General features: G+C 39.5%; 1 long non-coding RNA gene across 1 annotated transcript in view; it reads right to left on the reverse strand.

The window, feature by feature from the left end:
* Positions 1 to 19,890: 19,890 nt before the first annotated feature.
* The window catches only part of LOC124596049, a 28,011-nt gene continuing 23,835 nt past the window's right edge, over positions 19,891 to 24,066 (reverse strand). Inside the window, exon 3 of the long non-coding RNA XR_006978274.1 lies at positions 19,891 to 21,120. This is a non-coding gene — a long non-coding RNA (uncharacterized LOC124596049). The remainder of the gene's footprint in view (positions 21,121 to 24,066) is intronic.

Consider the following 24,066-nt stretch of genomic DNA (forward strand, 5'->3'; position numbering starts at 1 on the left):
CATCATATCCCAATGACTGGCCATAGTCAGTGACTTAGGAGATTTCTGCATTGTGGAGCATCTAAATAGGCATCCATGTAAATCTTTGATCATCTCGTTGGGGAAGACATCAAAGTAGACACTGTCTGGGAACCACTTGCCCTGAAGTTTACTTGTAACAGCTGAAGAGTCATGGTCAGGATCTTAGACTACAAGTGAATGTATTTTCACCTCGATCCGATCGTCCATGCACACAAACTTTAGCAGTGAAGTATGTATAACTTTCTTTTTCTAAATAATTTTGAAGATATCCTTCAGAGCCTGTGGAATTGCTCTTTTTTCGACCACTGTCAAGAACTTTGCTCCAGTATTCCAGTGTGAGAGGGTACACAAGTATGTCACTGTTTCCTGTATATCTGCAACATCATTGCCAAGGATGAAGATGTAAGCATTAACTTCACATTTACCGAAAGAGGTCATTGTTGCTTTTAGATCGCCAGCTTTAAGAAACATGACTGTGAAATGATGGGCAGTCGAATGTAATCAGGTGAAATCAGTACTACGAGATTCAAAGGCCAAGTCAGAACATTTTGCAAACAGATCCAAAGTGACTGCTTTGTTTCACATGGTTGGAGAGACAGCTTTTACATTCACCAGACAGATAGTGGCGATACTCGTAACAGTCATTACAGTGAGTTTACATTTGTCACTACTTAAATGGTAAATCTTCTGTTCTCTAGTTGTTAATTGCGTAGTTAAATAATTCAGAAAGTAAGGAACATTTCACCGGCCATGGTGGCCCGAAACTCTATCGAGATAGGAGACCATGATAAACTGTGAGGGCTGCGCGGTATTAGCCGAGCGGTCGTAGGCGCTGCAGTCATGGACTGTGCGGCTGGTCCCGGCGGAGGTTCGAGTCCTCCTTCGGGCATGGATGTGTGTGATTGTCCTTAGGATAATTTAGGTTAAGTAGTGTGTAAGCTTAGGGACTGATGACCGTAGCGGTTAAGTCCAATAAGATTTCACACACATTTGAACGTTTAAACTGTGAGGGGTGCTATACCAGCACTCTTATGTTATTGAAGAATGGACGCCAATAGACCTCCATTTCAGCATAAATTAAACTGGAAATCATAATTTTGCGGCTTTGAATTGGTAAGTGGCTCGCACATGTAGCAGACTAAATATGTGTCTAAATACTACAAGGTCAAATCAGCTAGCTTTGTTCTAAGAATAACGTCACTTATTCACTGAGAACCGCCCACAGAAATATTGATGGAATGGTTGTGACAGCACAGCAGCAGTCTGATCCTATAGCGAAAATAATGCAGGCTATGTAATGTTTCTCTGTGTATGGCAGATCTGCATGTTGTGTCCAGCTGATGTTTCCATACCTCAGTCTGATGAAACTGTCTAGTAACCAACTATCGTAACTGCAGAAGGGAATAATTTATCAGTTCATAATCGACTAGAAGGATTAAAAAGCTAGTCTGATTACCTGGGGGCGGGGGAGAGTTAACTGCTTCTTTAAGTGGATTAGTTCAGTTATTGATTACTTTTAGTTCCCGCTCATCGGTTTCATCAAAACGTCACGTTATCATATCAACTACCGTAATTGTATTGTAAATAATGTTATCGGTCTGCAACGATCAAAAGACGTATTTTTTGTCTGTGCACATAACAATATATTAGAGTGTTTCGTATATAATTAGAAAAACAAAGCGAAAGAAAGAAAATAAAAACAACAATATAAGCGGTAGTTCTGTATAGCAATCTATTCGAATTGCGAGGTGAACTAATAAATCTTATGAAATGCTTGAATGTCGGTTTAACTATAGACGATCTTTCCATCTGTAATTGTTTGTTCATGTTAGTAGCATAAGGTAAATGCTTAAAGCATTGACTTAATCGTGGTATATTATAAGATTAATTATTCGTGACGAGCGTTTAGTGTTTCACCGTGTAGCTTTCAATGATAAATAACAAAAGTCGTGTCGTTAGTAAAGGTACTTATATCATAATGACGAAATGTATATAAACAAATTAACGAAAAGATTGTAAAAAAGAATGATGCACAAGATCCTGAAGGAAGAAGGGGATCTTCGCAGTTTTGTTAAAAAAAATCTTTCCAGTTTAGTTTAACACTCCTCAGTCGTTGCTGTGTTCTTTTCTCACATTCTGACAATCATTCCGAGTGGCTGTGAGCAAAAAGTAACGGGGAAGAAAACCGTAAGTTGTTCCTAAACAACCTTACCGTATGTTGCTCGAATTTTATTGCTATACAGCCTCAGGTCGCTCTGATGATACCTTTACGGGTTTCGACTTCTTAGTAAATAATCATCGCCGATCTGTTTAAAAAGAAATAAAAATAGGTACAGTTAAGTATTAGGAAACCAAATTACCAAGCCAAACGAACGTCTATGCACAAATGCACAAACTGCAATACCATACATAGAACAGACGCTCACAGTGTAAGTATTTCCGGGCTCCGATTGTTAGAACTAAAAGCCACAGGTAACTACATAACGGCAAGTTCGTAACATTTAACTGGGAAATATAAGATTAAAAATTTCAAATAAAAATTGGTTGTGAAATACCGATGTAACATTTTATATACATGGTTTTTTTACTAATTTTGTTTTTGGAAACGGTAAGTTACAAATTTATCAGTAGATTTGTATATGATTCTTATTTTAACAATCTTTAACTCAGGTGTCTACAGTACAGACATACAAAAACATATGATTCATATAATAATTTACGTTTCTCCGAGTATTTACATTATAGGTCTACTGGTTCAAATGGCTCTGAGCACTATGGGACTTAACTGCTGAGGTCATCAGTCTCCTAGAACTTAGAACTACTTAAATCTAACTAACGTAAGGACATCACACACACCCATGTCCGAGGCATGATTCGAACCTGCGACCGTAGCGGTCTCGTGGTTCACGACTGTAGCGCCTAGAACCGCACGGCCACTTCGGCCGGCTATAGGTCTAATCCTTTACACTGTAAGTTGTTTGCATAAATAAGAAAATTTTGGAATGTCATCACACTCCTACTCCTTTCGTGTCGGTTATTGTGTGAGTCGTCATGAACATAAACAAGGAAGGACGATGTTGCGATGGCCGGTGGCAGGAATCCAAAATGATCTGTACATAACAGTTGTAGATTAATGGAACTCATTATTTCAAAAAAGAAAGAAACATAATATAACTTCTTTGATGTGCTTCTGTTCCTCCTAGTTGCAGTTACTTATACACCTATTACACCTCACAGAAAGTAGCTTGAGTATCGTGCTCCTATTGCTCAGTACTGATGCTCTCAAAGTCTCCAAGCGAATTGGGCCGACGAGCGATGGGCAGGTGGTTTAGTCAGCGTTGACAGGTGGAGCTGAACTCTTGTCTTCCTTGGATTGTGGCGCTGCCCACTCTTCCCATTGGCGTACGAATCAGCGCCTTCTTCATGCCATTTCATGGTGCTGCGCTGGTCGCTGTGCAGTCGATGCTTTAGAACTGCACACACTCTGTGGCAGGCACTTTACTAGCTGAACACCTGAGTACCAAGAACATTCCTCTACAACTACCATTCTGAGTGTATACTTTGCTGCTAGTCTTTACTTTCTGAATCATATGAAAGGACATCTGCATTTTATAAGAATCTTAATTTGTTGTCTTTTATTCATGAAACCATTGTTTTGTATATGTACATGAGTGGGAATATCAATATTTTCATATTTTAGAAGGCCAGTATGGTTCTCATGGACTTTTTTGGCGACACAAAAATTCTGTTTGTGTGATTGCTACCATACTGGAATTTCAAAGATGTTTATTGGCGTCATGTGGAGGCTGTTTCATAATAAATATTACAGTGCTTAATTTACAGAGTAAACTGTCTAACAGTAATCCACAAAAAATTATTATGTTAAATTCTTTTTCATCTGTAAATATATTTACTTGATCCTCCTTTTCCTTACTACCAGTAGTAAATACTTACAACAATTTTCATAGATTTATAATTAAGTCATTCTATAAATGTGTTGTTAGCTGAAATAAATAGACTTCCTTCGCATGTTTTCGGATTTGTTTCTACGCAAGAAAGCAATTACATGTGCTATTTCCTTTTAAAGCAATTTCTGGCATTTGACTTCAAATTACTATTCGTTTATTTCAAATAATCGTGATTTCGTCTTAGTAGCCATTCTCAACTACAAGCTGAAATGCCACAAAATTCTAAATGCCATGTCGTCGTCGAAATTTGATTCTTTATGGTCATTTAATTTTCCCACAAAGGGTGTAAGCTGGCTCCATATACTCGTAAAACCTCTCTTCAGCCACAGGTTACAACAATTGAAAAGATAGTTTAAAATACATAAAAACGGATGACAATAAGTGATGATTTTTTATGAACATAGTGAGGAACAGTACGTACTTTTTTTTTTACAGAAAAGCAGATAGTGGACAACACTGAAGATTTTTAAATTTTTTATAGATTATTTCATATTACATTTATAAAATTAAATCACTTATGGTAATGTGAATGATGTTATAGTGTGTTGGTGATAATGGTGATGCATGAGAATAGTCGTAGTTATGATGAAGGAGGGATGATTAGAGTGACTATGGGGCCTTGTGGAACCGCAGGAAGCGACTGAAAATCCGTTAGGTGGCGGAAGTGGGAAAGAAAAAAATGGATGGGACATGTGGTGTGAAGCGTTAGGGATGGAAGGAGGGAACGGATTTCATTATGGGAATAGGTTGTACAATACATGAATGTGCATGGAAGCAGGGTATCTGGATTGGTGTTTAGTGGGTGAGAAGTTAGATGCCAGGATTGTGTTTCTAAATTAATGTACCACATCTGAAGATGCTCTAGGAAGATATGAATATATGGGAAGTGAATGAGTTGGTCCAGGATGTGAGGCAGGAAAGGTAGGTGGAGTGCATGTCTTTCCAAAATGTTGGCAGAGGTGAGGATGGGGCGAATGAGGGATTTATAGACGAGGGTAATGGTAGAATGGCATAGACCCCCAGGTGCAGCTTTAGTAGTTTTACTCAGTTTTGGACTTTGTGTTGAATGATAACGAAATGTGCATTCCATGTTAATTGTATATCGAGAGTTAGTCCTAAATACTGAGTCAGTCAGAGAGAAGATTTGGTTGTACATAGATTGATGGAAATCTGGACACTGGAAATGACGAGTGCTGTGACCAAAGACTGGTGGCTTGGCTTTACTGTGGATTTACTTGTAGTTGCCACTATTACACACTCATGTAGGAAATTTAAGTGGGGTTGGAGGGAGGTATGGTTGAAGACTGTGGTGATTGGCCAGGTATGCAGTGTCAACAGGTTGTCGTAGGAAGTAGGTGGGGAGTGGCGGTTTAGGAATGTCTGGAATGTAAAGGATGTAAAGAAGGGGTGCGAGGACAGAGCCTTGAGGCACATCAGCAATAGGGTGTAATATGCAGGAACAGGTGTGGATTGATAGGGACATAAGTTGCGAGTGCTGAAGGAAGGATGCTATAAGATGGACATATTCAACCAGGAATTTGTAGGTATGTTGCCTGAGGAACAGTCCAGAATGCCATACTCAATCAAAGGCTTTTTGGATATCAAAGGAGACAAATATGGCGAATTCCCGTTTATTGAGTTGATGGGAGTTAAGGTTGGTAATGTATAAAAGTTGCTCATTGACGAAATAGTATGGACAAAACCCACGTTGGATGTTGGGGATCGGTAGATGGATTGCAAGGTGCTGATAGATATACAATGGATAAGAACGGTATCAAGAATTTTGCTGTAAACTGAGTCTGGTAGGTTGATAGGTCTGTGGGGTTGGTTTATCAGTTTCTGGGAATAGGAGAACTTTGGACTTTCCCCACTGCTCTGGGTAATAACCTGTGTAGCGGATGATATCATAAAGGGTGGCAGGGGTTTTGTGATAGGCTATGGAACATTTCTTGAGGTAGTGATAGTTAACTGTGTTGTGACTGTTAAAAGTATACCTGGAAGTGAGAAATAGTATTATGGGATTTATATGGTAGTTATTTATGAAAGAGCTGGGAGGAAAATAACGAGAGACAAAACTGATCAAAATAAGTGCAAAAGACGTTCCTTAGTGTGGGTACCAATGGATCCATGCATATGAGAGCTGAATAAGAGCAGAGTATGAGGACAAAGTCCAAAGTGGCTCAAAACTAAGTGAATTTCACATGCAATAAATAGAAATAAATGCAAAGAACTTACAAGGAAACAAGAAAGCGATAATGCTTTCAAGTTTACTAATGTCTTAGTTTAAAGGCATCGTGACTTAATCTAATATTGTATTCACTAGGAGCACACATCTTTACAGATCAAGGGCTGGAGCGCGACTCCCCAACACAAAGTCAACCTCTGCACTTGTTCAGAACTGGGGCTGATTTTTTTTTTGGGAGAGGGAGGTGGAGCCTGCTCCATTGGCCAATGAGGATCAGCAGAAAAGCCGCTAGAGTTACTTGCTAGTTTAGTAGGCAACATGAATGAGACGAGAAGGCCTGTGATACGCTAAAGTTGGTTCAGGGAGACTGCTTTGTGACACCAAAAAATACGTGATAAGCGAAGGTCTAAACGTTGGTACTGCGTGCTACTTGGAATAGAAGGGAGTACCGATAGAGGTACTCAAGGTACCCTCTGCCACACACCGTCAGGTGTCTTGCGGAGTATGGATGTAGATGTAAATGTAGATGTAGATAAGGAAAGGGACTTCTTTGGCTTCTATATAGCATTAAAACCACTCTTCCATGCTTTCAAACTAAACAGTCAAGGTCGGAAAGGGAAATCATTATGGCTACATGAGAAAGACTGCTGCATTTTAGGGAAAATAAAACAAAATACCTTGCTCCTATCATCCCTCAAGTAACAGTGTGATTTTAAAGTAGCAAATTAAGAGCAACAATATTTTCCCATCACAAGATTTTAGAAAATGAAATAAATTATGAAAGGTGTCCAGTGCATCTGGTGATTTAAGTTATCACATGTACTTGGTCGTTAACGAAATAGTACAGACAAGCAATGCAACAACATGATTTGTTCTGAACATTTCTTGAATGTCTGCGATGTCCATTTTGTGAACTGTAATACATACATCCCATAGAAAGTTGGTCCCTGCAACTCTCAGATACTTATATTCTGTCGTCCTCTTGATGCACATGGTGAGTCATTAGCAGCTACTATTTTTCGTGTCATGAGAGTCAACACAACACTTTCAAATAAGCCTTCTAAAGATTGAACTTGTGACATCACACTCAAGGGATTTCTTGTGAGCTTGAAAATCTTGCAAGGAAACTTGATAGTATTTATGACAACATCTTTCCTATGACCTAAATGCAGGATTATAAATTACTGTATGAGAATGTAGTTGGCTGCTATATTTGTGAGCAGCCATTAGATAAAGAACTAGGAACCCCACTTAGGATCATTGCCATCCAGCTAAGAAATAGTGCTGTGCTGCACACAATGCATGCAACTTGAATCACCAATTTCCAGGTCACATGCTAGTTGTCATCCACAACTTAAATGGGTATAATGCTCACTTCCTAGAAGAGCCCTTGGCTGATACTGGTTGAGCAGAGATCATGTTAGTGCCCTGCCTGACACGACTGAGAGATACATTTCGTTTTCGAAGAGAATCACCAAGAAAGTTACACCGAGGTTCATTGACGCGCTGAGATTCATGCAGGTACCACTACAGAAACTTGTGGAAATGATGTGTCGGGAGGCCTGATGATGCAAAGTTTTAATCCATATCAAAGAAGGGGGTTCTCCAATACCAGTGTCTGAATGCATGGCAAAAACACAACAAAATCACACTTTCTGACATAACCACATTCTCTAGCACATTTTCAGGCACGGCCATATCAGATACGGAGTGTGGAGTATGGGCATGCAATGGTGTACGCCAGGAGTTTAACATCACTAATTAAAAATATATGCTAAACTTTATATGGACTTAGTTGTGCGCTTATTTGTAGATATTTTCGAACGATGCCGGATTGTATGCTTGGACAAATATGAGCTAGATCTTTCCTGTTGGTACACCACGTCAGGGCTTTCGTCGGAAGTTATGTTGAAAATGACACATGTCAACATGGAACTCTTAACAGCGGAAATAGGGCTTTCATGATGTTTACATCCTAGAAAGATTTTTACAGCCTTATAATAATGCAATTTCCACAAAACTACGGAAAATGTCAGAGAACATCGCGAAATTCACTTAGTTACCTGTTGAAGGGGGAGTTATGGTACAACAGATTATACCATCCAGCCAAATTTTAAACAGCGCCAATCTGCAGAAAAGATTTCTTTGCTCACGAGATAGCTAAGGTTTCGGTAAAGTTCACAAAACCTGTTGATACTGGTGTGTGTGCGAGTATATTGCACCATCCAAATTCCACACGTACTGGTTTTATTGTGAATTTACAAAACCTCATTTTGCAAATCCAAAATTACTTTATCTGGATATTGACAGTTGCCTGCACTGGGTGAAGGGTTGTGATCCTTATGAAGTAATAAACAAAAGTACGGACTAAGGACGTGCAGCGTGTGGCATCAATGTCCCTCACAGTTGAAGGCCACTTGAAGTGCCTCCATAGCAGCGTTAGTGGTGATCTGGCCACCGTCCCACAGATGTTATGGCAGTTCAGTATTCAATTGCACAGGCATGAGGAGCACACTGTCTTGCAGATGAGAACTGGCCTGTCTTGGCATGATAACTGATGAATCATTCTGATGGGATCAGAAGCCTACTATTCATTTGGCTGATAGAGTATATGCCTCTGTGTGTGTGTGTGTGTGTGTGTGTTGTGTGTGTGTGTGTGTGTGTGTGTGTGTGTGAGAGAGAGAGAGAGAGAGAGAGAGAGAGAGAGAGAGAGAGAGAGAGTAAGTACTTCTTTTATAGTGTGAAGTATGCCATTTTCTGTACACCATTTGTGCGAGATGCAAATTATGTTTTCTGCTCATCATGTGTGTGTTATCTGTACCATAGGTTGTTTCACTGCTGCCGACCATACGAAAGAGATCACACTCAGTGTTACGTCTTACAGGGGGGAAGCTGTAAATAAATGTTCCATGCCAAAGTGTAGCTAAAAATTGTACAAGTCTGTCAACTGTGCCAAATATATTCCAAGTTGCTAGATGAATAAAAATCCACCACCACTTCATAAACTATGAAAGCTGTTTGTAAATTTAACTTAGAGTGTTCAGTTACCATACACCTCTGAATGAATAGTAGCTTATAGTAGGACTGAGGCAATATCTAAAGTCAGGGCCAATAATCTGGAATTCTACACTGTTATAAAAACAGACAACACGTCTGAGCTGGACTGAGACATTGTAGAGTCAGGGCTTGTATTTGAACTCTGGACCAGTATGTCCCAATATCTCAAGACCAGGTCAGTATGACAGAATTTCAAACTCATATAGAAAACACAATCCATCTGAGCTGGAATATGAAGTCATTGAGTTATGCCAGTAGTCTCAGATGCCATCTTGTATTCCAGGTCAGCCATCTTGGAATCTGATGTCATGTAAGGCTAGTGCTCTTACTCCAAGACTTGGACTGTGACATGATAGACCCTGTCCCAGTACCCCAGGTCAACTTGCATGGGAAAGCACCATATTGAATTTTCGCCAATTTATACTTATGACCACAGCCCTGCTTCCTTGCCAGGAAACACACTAGCTTAATTGGGTTATTTTTGAATTTCCCACCAAAATTTGAATTTCCCACCTTTTCTACATAGTGCTATTGGCCTTTGTCAGAGGGGGGGAGGGGTAGGGTGTAGGGAAATCCTGTAACTCATCAATGACATGATTGGTGACACACTGTATGCTTGTTCTCACGTAGACTAGCTACTCATGGTCTGGTGTAATCCATAATGCATGTAGATGCTGCAGAAATTGATTAAGCTGGAGTGGCTTCTCAATGGCTGTCCATGGGGCTCTGACTCATGGAGTGATGCCACAGAGTTCTTGCTGCTAATGAGAGGTGCTTATTGGATATGGATGATGCATGGCTGCAGCCAATGTCTATGGCTTGTGGCCTGAATTTGGCACTCCACGTTCTACTACAGTTCATCTCACTGCAATAAGGTATCTAATGAAGGGGTACAGAATTGACTTGGGGATAAAAGAGCATTGTGGTAAATGTGAGAAAATGAGGGATAGGTCGATGAGACACAACCCTGAGACTTTAAGGAGTAGCAAATTTGGTAACTGATTGAGGGCAAGGCATGAATACAGTTAGCAGATATTGATGGATAGACATGTGTGCAAAGCAGCATACATTGTTGTATAGTTTTTGCTATTCCAACTAAAATAGTGATTGTAGATGATGTTAAGTTCTGATTAATGTATGCTCCTTCTTCACTTTCACAAGCAGAGAGTTTGTAGTTCGCATGTGACAAAATATCATTGCTTCATGACAAATGCATAAACATATTGTCTGGAGTCCAGTTTTAATCTGTCAGGAAGTTTCATATTGTCTGGAGTGTTTTCATTGAAATTTAGTATATATTAATAACCTATCCAGTATTTTATTTTAGTCCAACACTATGCATTGAACATAGTTTATCAGTAACAACAACAGATACTTTATGTGGTCCAGTTACAACCATGCAAAAAACATAAAGTAGAATATTATGTGAAGTGATTACAGCAAGACTGTTAGATGGAGAGAAAAAACAACACGCCATCTGCCACCCCCTGTAGACTGCACAGGAGGCTACCTGCAGCTCCGTTAAGTGATGCAGCCATCAGCTGTCAAACCATGCACAGATGCCTGCACGCATGAGGCGGCGACATCCCATTCGTACTTGATACCTGAGAATTCCTCTCGAAATACGTGTTCACTTAGGCACCATTGCTAATGCGACCAGGCGGGGATGCAGGCACTCAAGGGGTGCACACTGTCACAGCCACGAGCCGCCGCTGGTTGCTCATGCCTCTATTTTCAGGTATACAGCCAGTGTTATACTGATGTCGCAGAACTGCAAGGCATGCTCACGCTGGTATCATACATGAGACACCTCCGGGCAGCACATGTCTTTACCGTTGATAACAGAGTAGCAAAGGGCACAATGGTCCTTGTGCGACAGGAGAGACACACCTAACAGTGCTTAACTGCAAACAGCGCAGAATAACATCGAATGCACTCTTCCCAGCGGTCCTAACGTGATACCCCACTCCATAACGTGTTACCCTCCCTGCTTTCAACACACACAAATGTTCCCACCGCTATGTAGAGACTCCTACAGCCCAGCACAAAGGATGTGAATGAATCGAGCATTATGATTGGCTCTTATCGAATTTACCCACAGTATTACTGATGCCATCAGTATCGAAGCACCACCCACATTTTCCTTTTTCTGCAGACAGGACTTTCAGTGGTAAAATTATTTTGCACAGATCACTAAACTGCATTGACAGTTAAACCCGCAAAGTTGTCTACAGATCATCAAATACATACGAGAATCACAAGAATATTGGAAGCCAGGAACATATTTACCAGTGTAACTACAGTTTGACACCGATCGATGTACAGGCAATGTCTTCTCTTGACAGCTGGAAGAAATCTCAGTGTCTATAGTGCACATAATTTTACATGTAAGAAATCTCTCTCATACCCTTGCGGACAGTCATCCTCTCCAGTCATGCCAAAACATAAACCACAGTAACTTTACAATGCCATATGTACACATCTTACACAACATAAGGTACAGTAATTTTACAATGCAATATATACTCATTTTACACAAACAGTGCAGTTATCTTTTATATCTGTACAGCACCGAAAAAATTATGGCATGCTTACACTCACACTGGCTATATGTCACGATGCTCCTCAGTCATAGAGAAGCACTGTCTGCCTTTTCTTTCTTTCTACAGACTTGACATTCAGCAGCAATAAACTATTTTACACTCATCGCCATATTGCACCGACAACTAAACCTCACCAAGTGCCATATTTATCGTCAAATATGGAAAGACTCTTACTTAATTACACTGCTCTCTCACTGAGGACAGGAGCTTGAATATTAGAGCGTGAAACTGGGCACAAAAGCATCCCTTTTACATCAGAAAGCCGTCAGTGGGTCGAAGTCACTCTCAGAACTGTTATGCAAAGACTGGCTCGTTCCCTCCCCTCGGTACAAATGCGTTACTGTTTCTGGCCCGAATCTGCCTGCTTGCTCACGTTTCTACACCTATCTCCAGACTCTGGGATTACAAGAACGTATCCAATTTCGTATGATTCGAACACAGCTGTATGCTACCAATCGCTCATGCAACATAATTCCGAAGATATAAACTCGGAATTATTTCTATACAAACTTGAAAGTTAAGCTAGGTGGAGTGTGTTCTACACCACTGAGTAACTGTAAACAAACAGACGAAAAATGATATTTCCACCTGCAAATACCGATCTCAGTGATGTAACAAATTCGAAATCATACCTACAAATTACAAGGTCAACTAAGGTGTTTCTCATGTCTAGAGAACCGGCAAACATATCTTCCACATGCTACACGAATACCCCACAATTGATCCTCTCTCAACTAAATAAAGGCGCGAAATGTGTAGAAGCAGTCAACCGAACAATTTACAAATCATTCATCCTAAGAAATCATACACATATATATTTCATCCCGTTAATTACAACTAAATGTTATGATCACGGTTTCAGTTGAACGATGTTTGATAATGAGTGCAGTATCACAAATACACCCTGTTGATGGCTATGGCTCTGGAAATAGAAATATCAGTACCATTCCTATGACTTGACATACTCTTCCCTATGCTATCACAGTACTAGACGTCAAATACACACCTTCCTTATCAATGGGCATAGTCATTTCCTTTGCATTTGCAGAACACAGAGCACAGCTGCCAACACCTAGCCCAAATGCACTGATTGGGAGGTGTAATATAGCACTGTACTCGACTGCATCCAGTCACCTCCATATTTAGAGAGCGTTTGCTCTGTTTTCTGTATGTCTGTGTATATGCATGCCTCATGGAAGGCTCACAGGACCCACAGTAGATCTGAGTTAGTGTCCGAATGTGGATCTACCATACATTATATCCAGAGCATTATTGAGATGTGAATCCACGATATGCCACACATGGGATAGGGGTTGAAGGTGGAGCCACCATTCATAATGTACAAAGTGTTGTTGGGATGTGGATCCACAATATACCACATCTGAGTTAGCATTCGAGTGTGGATCGGCCATGGACAATAAATGCGCACCGATGTTCGGAGGCGGATCCACCACATGTCACATCTGCGATAGGGTACATGGGAGGACCAACCATGTGTTACGTCTGGACATGCATGCTGTCCACCAGCGGAGGGGACTGGGTCCTGGAAGCTGTCTGCGAGGCACACATATACACAGACATACAGAAAACAGAGCAAACGCTCCCAATCAGTGCATTTGGACTAGACGTTGGCAGCTGTGCTACATTTACAAGCATTTTTACAACACAGAACAAGAGGTTATGTCATCATCGCATGGATAGATCTGACATAAAATCGATGGAATTGCGAAAAATGACGAGGGAATAGGTATAAATTGACTGAATATACATCGAAATATGGGGAAATTGAGGAATACTTCCGTATCTTCTGGTTCGCGTGTAACAATTTGTACATGGGAACAAATATGTGGCAGCAAGAGGAATCCAAGAAAACGTCACCATCGAAACGAAAGGAATCAGGGAGTCAGTCAATTTTTCTCTGTTGAGGCAGCATTATACTGTATGTCTATTGAGGTACCAGTGATACAAGCGAATTGACTACTGTATTTGATGCTTTTCAGGAAGACAGAGAACCATCTGCCTCTAAACTTATTTGCATCTGCGTTAAAGGATAACAGAGAGTGGAGGGGGTGATCGATTGAGATGGAGCTGTAATGAGGTGCGATTTAATGGTTGACTGACGATACATTCTAGTTGCTGGAGGTCAATTTTTCCACTGTTCTGTCAGGATGCATCAGTCACGTGTCATAGCCTGTGTTCTACTCTTATACAGCCATGTGTTCTGTATGTGGTTTAAAGTGCTGTCTGCTTGAGATCGTTGATGGTAAACCTGTCGGCCATCAGAGGACTTCCATCTCATGTGTGATGAAACGTGCCGCATTCCTCGAAACAAACTTTGATTTATGTTATGTACTCCATTCCCCCTTTCGCATCTAGGGAGTAAAATCGAGACTTCAGCGTCATAACTAAGTTAGCGATAGGTGTTTGTGTGGCAATGCAGTCCCCATGTACACATTTGCCTGACAGGTGTGCTGTTTACAGAGTTAGTGACGGAATGACTTGTGATTTTCGCATGTTGGACGCTGCTGCTATGCGTTTATCTGTTTCCTTGTAAGAGGTATTCGCCATTAATAACGATCATTTTATATAGGGGTATAGTATAATTTCCGAACCGTGATTGGATGTGAACATTGGGTGCTATACATGTCCAGGAAGCTGTATTGTTCTGGTATCACATAGAGCCATTGTTTTAAGGAAGTAGTTTTTTTCGTTTTACGGCTCGATAACATAGTTTATTGTAGAGAAACTGGGAAGAAGGATGTACAAGGTGTCATTCAGAAGTTTCAAGACTGATAGTAGGGGAGCCCTACATGTTTCAGGTAATTTCTATCACAAGACCATGCAATGCACAACTCATCCCCTTCTTCAAGATTCTGGACAATAATATATGCCAGTTTAGCAGCAATATCTTATGGAATAGTAATAGAACTGGACCCCTGTCAACCCAATTACTAGATTGTTGACAGGTGAGTACACATCAATGTGGAGTACGCTGGGTGCCTTACTGGATCCCTTTCCCTGCATTCTGTAGTTGTATATTGTAGCCTCCAGCTTGGTAATACCTAGTTCTTTAGTCGATAAGGACATAAAAGTTTCTCAGAGACATGTCTGGACACTTCACAAAATCTATAAAGTGATTACCGGTATCTTTGTTCCCTCCTGGGCTTGTGATTTGACACATAAATTTGTTATACTTCTTTACTGTACAGATGGAGCTCATCCACGTTAAACAGTCTATTCTAACTACCTTACGGTTATTTTTAACAACATTGGTATTACCTTGGCAGTCTCCTTGCACACTTAAGTTTTGGCTTGATATTTCGTAGCTATACAGCTCCGTTTTATTAAAAATTCCAGAAAAAGACTGGATTTATACCCAGTTCCATAAGGTAATAATTGTCTACAAGAAGTTGCTGCAATTTCCTGGGCAGCTCTCCCATAGCACTACCACTTTATTGTCAACCAATTACACTTTATATGATATAGTCACAGGATTTTTATATTTCCTCAAAATGGTTTTCGATTCTTCCTTGACATTTTTTTTTCCAATCTTCCTCTTCCACTGCAGTATTGCTGCGCTGTATTGAAGATAGTGGCTTTGCCTTTATGCCACAGTTCACAGAAATGAACTTGGAGAATTTTCCATGTGTATAGCTGCTAAATACACCACACACACCGTTCTATAACATTATGGAGCAATGCTTGTTTAATCGTTCACGACAGTCCACTTTATTACAGATTTCAACCACTATAATGTTGTCACTTGCAGACACCACATAACAGCCTTCTAAATTTAGAAGGCATGACCTGAAGATCACGTGACCAGTAGTGCCAATGTCTTGGATTTTAGAGTATAAAAGAAGGCTCAATAGCCTAAGCTGATCAGTATTTTGTTACAGTGGAAAGCGTCAACATGGATTCCTCCAAAGTATTAACACACTACAGCTGTTAGGGAAGAAGAGGGGGCCAACAAACGAATGATTTGGCTTGTGTTTCCTACTGAAGAAGCTAGATTGTATTGTTCCTGAAACTGTTAACATAAATATTACACTGAAAATAGAAGACTGAATCTTGCTGTGTGCTCTGTTAGTCAAGAACAGTTAAACAAGCAGTCACCTGTAATGTTAAAGAATGATATGTGTGGTGCATTTAACAGCTACACATGTGGTAAATTCTCCAAGTTCATCTCTGTGGCACATGGTGTTAACGCAAAGCTACAATTTGTAGACGAGGGGACCAATACTGCGGCAGCAAGAGGAATACTGAAATAAATTGGTGAGGAAGCACTGACAACCATTTTGAGGAAATATGAGTATCCTATAGTTATTCCATATAAAGTGGAGAGCTAACTGGGATATCGCGGGTGTTTCCTGGAATTTTGTGCAGACAATTATTATCTTATGAACCTAGATGTAAAGCAAGATTTTTAATAAGAAGGAGATGAATGACTACTTATTATCAAGCCAAGACTGCAGCGAACAAGAGGACTGACAAGGAAATACCAATGTGATTGCAAATAACTGTAAGAAATTTGGAATAGACTCTATAATATGGATGAACTCCAGTTGTAGAGTAAAAGACGTAGAGGGTGGTGAGAAACAGCCTGAAAAGCTTGTAAGATTGTTGCAGGGTAGATTGTGCCGAGAAATAATTGTTAACAGAAAAATTCGATACCTTGCACTGTTTCCAAGTCAATCAGCATTGAAATTAGCCCATCATACAATTGCATGTCCAAATTCGAGCGGCCCACTGGAGGCGGCGTCGCCAAATGTGTTCTTCATCAGGTTTCATGATACCAAACAAGTAAGCAATACAAAAATTGGACTGGGGATAGTAATAGGTATCATACTCAAGTCAAAGTCTGATCAGTCTCATGCACTGTCATCTACACTACGAGACCAACTGACACTAGCTGTATCTGACAGGTCGTTTGGAACAGAGCACACAACAGCCAGATTGGCTGATGTCAATGCTAATTAACTCCAAAATGGCGCAACGCAGCGATTTTTTTCTTAACTATTATTTCAGCACAGCCTGCCCTGCAACACCCTTACAAGTTTTTCAACCTGTTTCTGACCACTCTATATAAAAAATTTATATATCAGATGACAAGCCCAGGAGTGAACCAAGATATTGGTAATCACTTTATGCATTTTTTGAAGTGTCCAGACATGTGTCTTCAAGGAACTTTTACGTTATTATTGATTGAAGAACGTGGTACTGTACGGCTGTAGGCTACAATATACTGCACAGCTAAAGAATAGATGGTATGTTTGACCCTGTGGAAAGCTGTATAAGTGCTTTAAACAATAACAAACAGTTATAACAAACACCCCACCACCTCAACCCCCTTTTCACTAACCTGTTCTTTCATCAGTTCTGCATTGCTTCTTACAGAATGATTATGAAAGGAAACAAAATAGTCGGTAGGTTGAAATCAGTTTACACGTAGAACTTAACCTTGTCTACCCTAAGGCAATTAGTTGGATAAAAGGGAGGGGAAGTCACCACAATGCCACACATTAAACCATAATACTTCAAAATAATTATTCAAACCAAAGATACAGTAAACAGTCGCCAGCAGTGTGTAACCTTATTTGATTTTTAGAAATATTCAGGACACTCTGAGTTATGTGCAAATACCCTTAGCTGTAAAAGTTCTCATTTGTCCCAGAAACGCTCTCGAAATGCGTATAACCAAAGTATCTGACTAAAATAGAGCCAGTAACTATCACATTCCCCAAAAAAGAGTACACATTCGAAATATTACTCCTATTGTGGACAAATCACTGATGTATTTACTAATTCAGACTATAAAAGGTCATTGCCCAGGTCATGTGAACAGGCAGTTAATCGTTGGTTCTCCCCATGGGAAACCCAACAACATGGCTAGTACATACTTTTACAAATAGCAGCTAGTGTAAATTTGGTCAAGTGAATGTCAGTTCTCTTAATAGGATAAGGAGTACTAACTTCATCTTTATCTGCTCTTGTCAATTATATCATTATCAATGTGTTTTGAAATACCATTTGTGTTAAAACTTGGATAATGATTGTCTATGTATAAGCAGAATTAGCTCCATATCAATTCGTACTAGTATCAAGTCACTATATCCTCCATAAAACAAAAACATTTGCACTTACTTGAAGTACACACTTCTATCCTCCAATCAGAGCAAGATTTGCTTATTTAACTAGGACTCTTTGAGCTTTTTGAAGCAACAGATTAGTAATATATAGCAACATTTGGTCTTTTAAATGTTCTTGGAAAACTGAAATAATTTTGCAGAGGATACTACTGTAATTGACATTCACTTTACATAAAAATACTTATTACAATTGCTGATTTTTTATCACAAGAGAGAGGAGTCAGAAACATTAACTCTTCTGAAAGTTCCTTTTCAATTAAAATTTGAACAAGTTCCATTTCATTGTCAATGAAGAATAGTTCATTTACGACATTAAAACTGCATTCCAAAACCATATTTCACTCTTTGTGTGGCTACTGTCTTCAAGTGTGGCGTAAAAAATCTTCACAACCTCCATTCGACTTAATCAAAACCCCAAAGAATCACAATATTCGCACTTAAGTCAGCAAATACTCCACATTATTTCAGGACATGTAGCCTAATCTCAAGCCTGTCACTCATACTCTTGTAAGGGGGAATAACTACTCATGTGCCAAAACCCAACTTCAATTGTACTTCACTTTCTTGCCAAGTGTATATAAAGAAAGTACTAATACATTTACATAATTACATTCCTGCCAAAACTCACTCTCTCATATTGAAAATGTGTTGTACACATAGCTAGACAATTAATTATGTTTTTCCCAAACACAGTTACATTATAACTGCACAAAACACATTAAATAGAATTAACACTAATATCTATAAATCTCTCACAAGGATATTATTTCGTGTTATGGTTCTTAATACATAGTGACACCTAGTGGTAGTTAGCAGTAAATAAATTTTCGGTTGTATTATTTCGCTTCCACATGACATAAATGTGCATCTCCTGTCATTTGCACTACTATTACTCACGCCCATTTGCTTGTTACACAAGCAGAGCATGGATGGTTCAGTCATGCATTTTCAGAACGTATTGTGATGTGATCCATTGGGATATTACATATCCTCCCCTCCCATTTGTTGTGAGTTTTTCCTGATTTGGACGAAAGACTCGAGAAATTGTTCAGCTCATGCTATAAGTTTCAGGGGTGAAACATAAGCAAAATACACAATGTTATGGCCTTCATTTTTATAATTTCTTTCAAAAAGGAAAGACAACTTCCTCCTTATATGTCTGTTTTGCCAGAACAAACACCATATTATTTTAACTCCAAAATCGTTTAAAACAGAATGCATAAGAAAATTGATAATTTCAGAATCATCAAAATTGTTCAGTTTGTTTCAAAAAATTCATTTACAAATGCGTTGCCTTTCGTACATGGAATAAATCATTTTTAAACATACAGAATTACACATATTACAAAATAAAATTTTATCCACAACGACAAGACCATTTTTCCAAAACCTTATTATCTAAAAGCAATCCTATATGTTTATTGTCTTTGCTTGGGACGTATGTTCAGATTCTAGTAAATACATGTTGCGTAAAGATATGGATTAGACCTCAAAACAAAGTATATCACTGTTTATTTAAATTGACTGACCAATGTGAGTTTGGGTAAACACATACCTATTCATTTTGTAATGAACATTTAAATACCAAAATTTACTAACACTTTATTGACATTTCACTTTTGCTATTCTCATTATTTTTATCACTAGCCTCTGTTTACCAGGACCATTCATAATAAAGTAATATGTTGTGATGTTTGAAATGTTCACGGCGTACTGTTTGTTCCATAAAAGTCAGTAACATCTTGCCACGATATTTCGGCACAAAGCCTTTTGGTCATCTTCAGGTGAGTACAGCTGAAGAAGTACTGGCGAATACGCGCTGAGCTCTGCTATTTAAAGCCAAAGGGGCTGCGTATGTACTGTTTAGCGTGCGCGTTCACAACTCCGTTCACAACTACGTGCGCTGCGCCTTGCGCCCTCCACAGTGAAAACTTGGCATTTCGATATCAGATCGATCTTCATCTTTATACCGATAACTACGTTGACTACGAAGTTTCTCTACAATGGGATTCCAAGCGGAATTTAACTGGTAACCGCTATCTAGATTGATAAGAGTCTCGCTGTCTGACAATTTTATTTCTATGGATTCATTTATAACTGATGTTTGAGCCACAATTTTTGTATCATTGTAATTCATAGAATGGCCAGTAGAAATGCAATGCTCAGCGATTGCGGACTTGGTGGGTTGGAGAAGGCGAGTATGCCGCTTCCACTGTCGGCACTGCAGCAGCTCCTGACGTCACTACCCACAGTCAAAACAATATGTGAATGGTGTAAGTGTCTCAAACCTTTTCTGTGCGGTCTACCACTCCTCCTCCACTGTATGCAGGATATACATTAGTAACACTTGGCTAGCTCCGCTTCAGGCTATATTGACAGAACATTACTGAGTTCTAGGTACACTAGGTAGAACACTTTGTATTTAATCCAAGGTTTTTTTCTGTATAGAAAACAAAGCTGTAACTAGACTGCCATGATGTCGATAGAGAGCCGAAATACCAAATATTTTTTTGGTAAATGTTTTATTTATCTCTCTCTTTTTTTCCCTTCATCACAAGTTCGATCGAATGTCATACTTGTCTTCACATGTATCAATGAGGATGAATAGTGTATTTTTTGATTGTGCAAATCAGTATAGATTATAGTAAATTGCAGTAGAAGGTGGAGTGCCTTTCATATTACCAAATTAAAGATTGAAATTGATTTGTTATCAACATATGTGAATACTGAACTAGATAGGAGGACGTATTGCCTGAAAGCAGCTCAAAACAAGTATGTAGCAGTTATTATTCAAGGTATGTACACGAAGACTTGTATCTTCGACTGATATGTTTTGGACTTTCTGCAAACCAGCGATGTCATAACATCACATTTACACACACTGCATTGCTATATATCTCTTAATTTTTACGGCGTTTTATTATTTAATTGGAGTAGTCTCACAGTGATGTTGTTGCAGAAATTAGGTTAAATTATGGGATATTAAAATATTAGGTGAAATGCCTTGCATATTTCTAAATTGTGGAGAGATGGTCGACTGGCTTGTGGTGATTGCAGCATCTGTGGTCGTGTGAAGAACCAGAAGACATGCCAAGCAGCAGCGGTGAATAGCCTCATGGAGAAGCCACCTCCGATTGCTGTAAAAAGCAGTTGTGTATCTTAGTCTCACAGAAATTGTTATTGGAATATATGGCAATAGTTCTCTCTCTCTCTCGTTAGGCGTTTTAACCACTAGAAGTTGACAGTCACAACTCTGGTAAGAATTTCCACAGACTAAGTCTATTGGTGGATCGATGCAGGTTGCACTCTTCTACAGTAATATACATTATATGTGTAATTTTCACATAAACGTAAACATTAAATTTCATTGTTCAACAACAAGGTTTATTTTAATCATGTTCATTTTTAACATAATGAAGCATTACATTTCTGTCAAATGAGAAATCTCATAAGTGACGATCGTACCGCCAGTGTTCCAGCAATTTCACTTGCAACTCAGTAGTTAGTGGGTCATTTTTGTCAACACAGATTTTCAGTCAGAGCACAGAAGTGAAGGACACCTCTCGTTCTCAATATTACAGATGTCATATTTCAGTAACAAGTCCTTAATGCACTATTCCTTCTCCATGCTCTTCACAAAGACGCATGACTGTTGAAGTAACTGAGCATATACAGTTCAGCAACATCTCCAACAGTACGCCAGCTGAATTAATACTGTGCTTGCGGTGATTATTCATTAACCATTTTGCAGAACTTATGTCCAACTCATAGTAGGGCGTTGTCAACTAAAATCAGGAGGAGCCATTATGCTACTTCAAGCATCATCCATTATCCAGAATGTGAGATGCTTTGCAACATATCAGTCATCTGTGGTGTGGATTTCTTGACAATCAAGGAACACATCACACATCACTACACTTATGACTTCAATTTTGAGACTGACACTGATGCTGTTATCAATGCTCAGACTAAGACTGATGTGATTTATATCTGGAAAAAAGGACATATCTAGATTCTATGTGGAAGTGAACCAATAGGAGCTGTAGCGGCGTAAACACCTCTTGCTTCCTGGTGGAGTATAAAACCAGTGGGGCATATTCTCCCACCATAGTCTGTAAATTGCTAGTATTGTAGGAAAGATTACTTTCCACCCAATATATTTCAAATTCAGCTTGTATGTGTTTAATACTTGTTTAATATGTGTTTAGTGTACGTGATAGATGCAAAATAAATTAGTTCTATTACTATAACCTAACTATGAGTATTTAAATACCAACAACAACATTATTTACAATATGTTTCCTGTGCTCTGTAATTACTTGTGTAGGGTGGTATAAATTAATGCGGCCTCCAACAGAGATGAATAGGAGTACAGGTAGCAGCTACTTCAATAGTAGCAGTATTGAAACTACACATAGTGTATGTTTAAACTCCAAGTGTGTGTGTGTGTGTGTGTGTGTGTGTGTAAAACTTAACTAAATTCCAACTGAACAGGCCATAAAAGCCCAACAATACCGACCAGCCACCGTGTCATCCTCAGACCATAGGTATCATCATATCTGGATATGGAGGGGCATGTGGTCAGCACACTGCTCTCCTGGCCATATGCCAGTTTATGAGACTGGAGCAACTAATTCTCAATCAAATAGCTCCTCAGTTTGCCTCACAAGGGCTGAGTGCTCCCCACTTGCCAACAGTTTTCAGCAGACTGGATGGTCACCCATCCAAGTGATAGCCCAGCCCCACAGTGCGTAACTTTGGTGATCTGATGGGAACCTGCATTACCACTGAGGCTAGACTGTTCGCATGCTTATGTGTGTGTGCGTGTGTGTGTGTGTGTGTGTGTGTGTGTGTGTGTGTGTGTGTGTGTGTATTTACTGCTAATAACTAGGAAGTATATAAGTATGCATGTTAACTGCTGATACATGGATTTGTTGGTAAGCAGTAAAGCTGAGTGGGAGGAAATAACGCCAATTGTTTATTCACAGTCGCTGTGTTGCTTTAAAGTATTTCGAAAACATTTGTCTTTTACAGGCCTTCTATTCAGCCTGTATTGCATCGAATCCGATAGGTGCAAACACATGCATTGGAATACTATCTATAAATTGAGCCTCCACTTATTTTATAGTTATAGATTCAACACTTACACACTTCGGTACAGACATCGATGCAGTGCTCTACTTGCTTTACATTTAGACTGCCGTTGTGCAAATAATCAGCAAAGTCAGTCATAGTATGCCTCTCTTACTGGGTGCCAACTACACGATCTATCTCTAGCAATTGCTAATGCACTATATAGACCATATGTTTGTGGTATTCTGGCGAATGAGAGAAATATTTCGATTCTTTCATTAAGAGATTCTTCTTGGTCAAGAGACAGTAAAGCACATGTTCTAAAAACGGAAGCAGCGAACCAATATTTGATATCGATAGCGCTCATGTGATACAGCAGTAGAATACATGAATAGCCTCTCATGCTGTAGCTTACAGGGGTCATAGGGAAGGAAAATTCCAGAATAGCAAAATATGGATGGCATCATGCACTAACTGCGTGACCAGCCACACCCACGACAGCTTCATCGAACGTTCTAGCAGGCCAGTGTCCAAAGGGAGCTGTATAAGTAGGACATGACTGTGCTATTGCAGGGAGAGTGGTACGAGCAACGAGCGTATGATGCCGTCTCCATGACGCTCATCAGTCTGAGCTGGACTTAGTTCATTTCATCAGCCTCAACTAAAGTAGGACGCGTATTTGACTTAGAGAACGTCGAGTTAGTTCATCATAGATCAGCACTTGTAACTAGGACAATGTTCCTGTGGTACTTCCAAGCAATAAACTCACATCGGCAATTAAATACGCCTATCCTGTTTCCTGAGTAGCCCTACTGAGTTCCGCCCTACTGGAGAACAACAGATAGCACACCACCAGTAAACTCATCGAACATTATTTTCTGAGGTAAGCATTTCTGTCACTCATCGAGCTGTCTTTCTCACTCCCTCTCAGGACACAACAGAGGGCATGTAAAAGTGTTGTCAAATGTGGGGTATGTACTTTATTGAGTGTTTAGATAGAAGATTCGGAG

The sequence above is a fragment of the Schistocerca americana genome, chromosome 2, assembly GCF_021461395.2.
Source record: "Schistocerca americana isolate TAMUIC-IGC-003095 chromosome 2, iqSchAmer2.1, whole genome shotgun sequence".
Lineage (NCBI taxonomy): Eukaryota > Metazoa > Arthropoda > Insecta > Orthoptera > Acrididae > Schistocerca > Schistocerca americana.